Source organism: Homarus americanus, unplaced genomic scaffold (assembly GCF_018991925.1).
Source record: "Homarus americanus isolate GMGI-L3 unplaced genomic scaffold, GMGI_Hamer_2.0 scaffold18581, whole genome shotgun sequence".
Classification (NCBI taxonomy): domain Eukaryota; kingdom Metazoa; phylum Arthropoda; class Malacostraca; order Decapoda; family Nephropidae; genus Homarus; species Homarus americanus.
The window spans coordinates 12,501-18,330 of NW_024740287.1; positions in this window are offsets into that span (position 1 = coordinate 12,501).

Consider the following 5,830-nt stretch of genomic DNA (forward strand, 5'->3'; position numbering starts at 1 on the left):
AACGCGCTAGGCTGCGTGGGCGTGTTCTCGGGTGGTGTTCGCCGTCCCTCCAAAGCTCTTGTAGTAAGAGGTGCGGGGGGGAGGCGGGGCCGTTCGGTTCACTACAATCCCACTTCGGCTGGCGCCCAGCGATCAACTCAGAACTGGCACGGACCAGGGAAATCCGACTGTCTAATTAAAACAAAGCATTGCGATGGTCTTTGATGGATGTTGACGCAATGTGATTTCTGCCCAGTGCTCTGAATGTCAAAGTGAAGAAATTCAACCAAGCGCGGGTAAACGGCAGGAGTAACTATGACTCTCCAAAGGGTAGTTGCAATTCAGCTTTCAGAATCCAGGTTGTAATTCCGTGTGTCCTCGGATAAGCGGTTATTGTGTTTTAAAGTTAAGCTGATGTTCAATGCAACTATCGAACCGTGCCCACCGTCAGTGGAGCCTTAAGCTTCCAAGGCAGGCGAGAGTCGGGCGTTCAGCTTAGCTGTTCGGCAAAAGCGTGTGCTATCAAAACAGAGTGCGAGTCCGGAGGAGACGGAGGGTGGGGGCTGCGCCGGCGGGCGAGGTCCCCACACTAGTAGGGCGGGGTCCGTGGTTGCAGGGGCACCACGTGACCCCCCACCGTCCCGGGAATGGCAGTATCTCGGAGATAGTACGCCCCAGTCAGACGGGGCTCTCTCTAGGGGAGTATCTCTGGTGAAGGATGGGAAACCTGGCAAGCCCCCAGGCCCATTAAGTCCTTCAGACACCACGGCTTCTGTTCAGATAGAAGCCAAGGATCACCCCAATCAGACCAGTAGAAGTCAACTGGACGCGTCTGTTAGCAGAGCGGCGAATGAGATTGAATATTATGGATGCTGCGCTTTAGTTACAATCAATTGTGCCCATTGCACCGAGGTGTACCACAACATCCTCAAGTACATCAGGCATGCTCGGGCCAAACACCATCGGGTAGTGACCATCAGATGTGGCAATTGCAAAATGGCAGTCAGCAAGCCAGAAAGGTGTGAAAAACATTTCCTTGAATGTTGTAGGAATAGCTGTCCCGACAGTTTCGACGAGACACTAAGCTGCACCCTACCATCCAAAGATCGCAGCAAGACACCACCTCGTGCCGACCCTAAGATGCATCAGTGTGATGTTTGTGGGAGAACATTTTTAAGTGCGAGGGGCCTCACCCAGCACACTTGACTAACGCACAAGGAAATGTATAACAAGGCACTCAAACCAGCTAAAAGGGTACCATACTCGCCTCAAGAGGTTGCATTAATTGCCGAGGAAGAAGTACGGATCCTCCTGTCCGGCAGGAAGACAACCTTTATCAACCAGCTCTTGCTGGAAAGTCTTCCTGGAGGTTCAATTGGCCTAGAAAGGCTCAAAGCAATGAGAAGAATCTCGAAGTACAAAACAGCTGTACAAGAAAGCCTTGCGAACATCAACCAACAGAGGCTACATCCGCACCCTGACCTAGGTGACGAAGATGCCCCGAACCCCCAAAACCTCCCCCAAGGAGGGAACGACCCCAACCCATCAGATCCAGACGACTCCTCCAGCGAATCTGAAGAAGAAGAACTGGACCATGAGCTCGAGGCTAGGAGGAGGTTGTGGGAGTATCTCAGGACGCTCAGTGAGGAGGAGGAGGAGGCTAACACGCTAATCTCTGACCTTAACCAGGTGTTGCACAACATCCCCGCTCCCGAAGACCTAACGGAGGGGGACTATGGTGCAGTACTGGACGGTTTAGAGACAGCACTCAGGCAGCACAGACCGAGGCTCTTCACCGGAAGGAGACAACCTCGGAGGAGTACCACCACCAATAATCAACCTAGGGAACAACATCTTCCTAGGAAAGTGCGGAAGAAGAGGGAGTATGCACGTACACAAAGGGCCTACCAACGAAACCCCAAAGAGCTTGCTAAAAAGATCATTGATGCTGTGGAATTCGAGGGGGAGACACCTACGGTCGCTGAATTTGACAGCGAATATAGACCCAGGTTCTCCGCACCATCTCCCCCTGACAACTTGCCATACACCAGAAAAAACAATGATAACATGCTAAACACTCTCCTGCCAATCTCCAAGGAGGATATTCTGGCAGCACTACGAGGACCTGAGACGGCAACAGGCCCTGAGAACCCAGAGTTAGACTCCAAAGCCCTACAAAGACTTGGATCAGGAGTTCTGGGCAGGGTCTTTAATGTGTGGCTATACCTGGCAAGGGTTCCCCCATGGACCAAAATGAGCAGAACAACTATGCCCCCCAAGAAGTCGCCCCTAGGAAATCCATCCAACTGGCGACCCATCACCATCGGGTCACACTTCCTTAGGGTATATTGCAAGATCCTGGCACACAGGTTGAGCAAGAATGCGGACACCAGCATTAGCCAAAAGGCTTTTCGGGAAGTCGACGGGTGCGGGGAAAACCTCGCACTCATAGAAGGGATCATCAGACACGCCCGTAGAGAGAAGAGGAACGTCTATATTGCTTTCATAGACGTTGCAAAGGCCTTCGACACCATCTCGCACTCTTCTCTCAATAGAGCTCTCCGCAGGCTAGATACACCACAGCATATTCTAGGCGTTGTGCAGGACTTGTATGACGGCTTGGAGACCCAGATCTGTGTCAACGGGGAAGAATCAGAGACTATCTCCATCACTAGAGGAGTTAAACAGGGTTGTCCACTCTCGCCCTTCCTCTTTTGTTCAGTGGTGGACGAATACCTGGCATCACTAGGCCAAGCGACTGGTTACCGCTTCGACGAACACACCAACGTTGCAGTAACCGGATTTGCTGATGACCTGGTAGAAGTCTCTGAATCCAATCTGGGTATGAGGAGAAACCTTGCCATGTTAGATGACTTCCTTCAAGCAAGAGGTCTGGCTGCACAACCAGCAAAGTGCGCCACCATTAGTCTCGAGAGAGCAGCAGGGAACCGGAATGGGGTAAGACTCCGTGTAGTGACGGAATCGTCCTTCCACCTACGTCACCCAGATACAGGCGAAGCAATACCCATTCCGAGCATCCAGCCCGATGAGTACATCCAATACCTCGGACTAAGAGTGGGTCCCTCGGGGCTAGAGAAACCAGGGCGACAGGTCAATTCGGAAAAAGCGGCGTTGGTAACCATCATGGACAGGATTGGTAAATGTCCTCTCAAGCCCCTACAGAAGCTAAAAATACTGAAGCAACATGTCATCCCCAAGCTCCAGTACAAATATGTGAAAGGCTCGAGCTCCCTCAATCTGCTCAGATGCCTGGATAAAAAGATCAATCTACGTGTCAGGCAGTGGTTTCACCTTCCTCACACTCTTCATACAGCCTTAATTGGCCTACCCCTGAAGGATGGGGGAATGGGAGTGCCAAGCCTCGTTGAGAGCGTTACCCACATGAAGATGGGATTGCTTCACCGCCTACAGACCTCTAGTGATCCGACCGTTAGGTTCATTGCAGCCGAAGGTCTCTGGGGGAGGGAGGTGACTGCAATGGCGCGGCACTTCGGGGTAGAGCATATTAGCATCAACACCATACGCCAGATGAAGAAAGAAGTTAAGGAGAAGAAGAGGGTGGAGTGGAGCCGATCCTGGCAAGGTAAGGGGGCTGAGAATTATTATGGGAAACAGGCCTGCAATGGGGTCCTGAAAAAGGATCTTGGACCAGGGAGAAAGCCAATTGACCTACTTCGTCTTCGGTCACAATCTATCTCGTGCCGAGTCTCGAGAGCCATTGGCCGCATGCCAAGTGAAGAGCTTACAAGGCTAACGTGTCGACGCTGTGGAGAAGGGCAGGAAGACCTGATGCACTTGTTGCAGTCATGTCGGGCAGCTCAGAACCACAGAGTCAAGAGACACGATGTGATACTCAAAAAACTCGGCCAATGGCTCGAGAGAGAGGGATATGACGTCAAGACCGAGCCCAGAATACCAACTAATCATACATTCGTGAAGCCGGACCTACTACTACAGAAAAATGGCCGTTACACAATGCTGGACCTGTGCATACCCTACGAGAGTGACGAACATGCCCTCCACAAAGCCGAGCAGTTCAAGATCGGCAAATACCAAGCGTATGAGGCAGAAGTGAAGGAGTATATCGTCAGCAAGGAGTTGGCGACCCCAGTCGGGGACATCACCTTCCTCGGAACTGCCGTCGGTGCACGTGGTGGTATTCGCACTGCCACCACCAAACTGCTCGGAAAAATGGGTATCAGAGGCCCAGGCATTGCTATACTCACCACCATGGGCATAGAGGGTTCAATAAAGATCTTGCGAACCCTCAGGGTATCGGCGTCAGGCTAGCTAACAGACGCGCCCACATTGAGCACTGGGGGCGTGTGTCACACCGTAAGCAAGGCGGTACCACCATTTCCTTGTCCAAGAGCTCTGTCCACTGAGATACTGCGTTCACTGTGACGGAACCTTGCTTCCGACGCCCCACTTGGGGGCGCTCGCTTAAAGAAAACTTCGTGTACGGGGAGCTAGACTCCAACATTTCTTAATCTTGTTTTTATGTACTACCATCATGCATTCCATCTCATTCATGTTTATTTTCAATTATTTTCTTATTTATGTATACACTGCATCGACACATAACGCAATAGCCAACTTAGCGTGAACACATCCAACAAACTACACCATACCACCAATAGATGCAATTGCTAACAACTATGCAATTTGAATTAATTACAAATTTAATCATTTACATCTATGCACAGACCTCAAATAAGGCCAACGAGAAAAGAGCAGGCTCGTTGGAACGTCAGCAGGAAAATCTCTGATTTTCCGTCAGCCTGGCGGGGACAGGGGTGTCTGTCTGTGGAGTTCTATGATAGACAGGATTTGAACAACCTGGGAGTTTGCTCAACGTCTAATCCATCATGCCCGTCTCTGATGAATATTACCACACAATTTCATCCTCACATATACATTTTAAATTAAAACAAAGTAAAACCTTAGAGCGCCACCACGTGACGCGCCGGGAGCAGGGGCCTAGTATATACTGATAATTACACTCAGAGCGACAAATAGCCAAATGCCTCGTCATCTAATTAGTGACGCGCATGAATGGATTAACGAGATTCCCACTGTCCCAATCTACTATCTAGCGAACCCACAGGCAGGGGAACGGGCCTGCACTAAACAGCGGGGAAAGAAGACCCTGTTGAGCTTGACTCTAGTCTGATTTTGTAGAGAGACATCAGAGGTGTAGCATAAGTGGGAGGTCGTTCCGCCTCTGTGTGGGCTGCCGCCAGTGAAATACCACTACTCTGATCGTTTCTTTACTTACTCGGTGAGACGGAATGGGAGTCTCCCCGCGCGGGAGCGTCTCCTCTTTCTAGCCCTTAGCGGCGGAAGGGCCGACGAGTGGACGTGCGGTTCCGGCCGGGTACGCTAACAGCGAAGCCGCGCCGGGCCCGCGTCTACGAGAAGGCCGGGCGCTCGCGCCCCCCGCGATCCGCTCCGAGGACATTATCAGGTGGAGAGTTTGACTGGGGCGGTACATCTGTCAAATGATAACGCAGGTGTCCTAAGGCCAGCTCAGCGTGGACAGAAACCTCCCGTAGAGCAAAAGGGCAAATGCTGGCTTGATCCTGATTTTCAGTCCGAATACAGACTGCGAAAGCAAGGCCTATCGATCCTTTTGACTTTAGGAGTTTTAAGCAAGAGGTGTCAGAAAAGTTACCACAGGGATAACTGGCTTGTGGCGGCCAAGAGTTCAACGCGACGTCGCTTTTTGATTCTTCGATGTCGGCTCTTCCTATCATTGTGAAGCAGAATTCACCAAGCGTTGGATTGTTCACCCACTAACAGGGAACGTGAGCTGGGTTTAGACCGTCGT